Source organism: Anoplophora glabripennis, unplaced genomic scaffold (genome assembly GCF_000390285.2).
Source record: "Anoplophora glabripennis isolate ALB-LARVAE unplaced genomic scaffold, Agla_2.0 scaffold279, whole genome shotgun sequence".
Taxonomy (NCBI): Eukaryota; Metazoa; Arthropoda; class Insecta; order Coleoptera; family Cerambycidae; genus Anoplophora; species Anoplophora glabripennis.
In genome coordinates this window covers 87028-88271 of record NW_019416382.1, presented here as the reverse complement: position 1 = coordinate 88271, position 1244 = coordinate 87028, and positions in this window count along the sequence as shown.

Here is a 1244-nt window from a genome sequence, read left to right as displayed (position 1 = left end):
CCCACTAAACACGAAACGTAAATGAAACGTTGCAAATGAGCTGTTTTACTACACATTTGAAACAATAACTAGAAACGTTGCTGTTTCATTACAGAAATGTAGCACTTGAAAACTTACTTAGTGAAACATAGCCGAAACATTCCAATTGAAGTGAGTTTGAAACATTACTCGAAACATTCCCTTTCGATCTCGGAAACGTAACAACGACAAACAAACAACCCTTTGCTTTTGTTTATCTTATGGAACTTCCATTTGACATTACTTAAATTTTGCTCTCAAGCCCCATCATTATAGCAAGCGTTAGTTCATTTGCCTTTGTTATATGTACAACCAGACATAAACAGAAAAAAAATTGTGGTAGCATATTTATAACACAAGTCTAGAAAAAAGGTATGTTCGTGACTTGCGCAGACCGCGCGTAACAGCCCGAATTTATTTATTTCACGTGTGCCGTTTTCAATTCGTATTATGTTAGGTGTTAGGTTAGGTTTGCGGTTTGCCTTTACCCGTTTGCCTGGCTTAGTTGTTCTTCATCGTTATCAGGGAGAATAGTCTCCATGATCGTTACTTTGATGCTATTTTATGTGATAATTTATAGTGTGTGCAGTTGTGGTTATTGTAAGGTGCATATAAAATAATGAATATTGATGTAAAATGTTTAAAACGATGTGTAGATATTTCGAATTTTGTTGCCGTCACATCTACCTAAACATAGTTATTAAACCCACTACCTAATACCTATTAAAGACAAGAGGACAAAAACTAAAAAAATGGAACATGGAACTAGGTATACGTTTCAGAGAACTATTTGAAATACGGAAGAATCAAGTGAAATATATGTCATTTATTTTATATTATGTACAAATGTTTATATTTGTGTACGTGTATAGGAATGCTTAAATAAAAGAGTTTAAGTATACCTACAAATATTTATTTTTTCAAGATATCCTTTTGTATCTTATTTATTTCTACTGTAAAATTTATTATAAAAAGGTTAGATGTAATATTGACTATGCGTAGAAGAAATTGTAACTTCTTTATATTATTTTGCAGTAATGTTATTTGTTTTTCATGTACCTACCATTTCAAGATTCATTATCATAACTAATTTTTTTAATTATCATTTCGTCATTGTTACCATATTCATGATGGTCTCAACATTAGAAAATTTCCATTTCAGAAGCGTATTTGAACAATATAAAATGATGTGTAGCTTTTTTAAAATGCTTCTGATATTGTTTTGT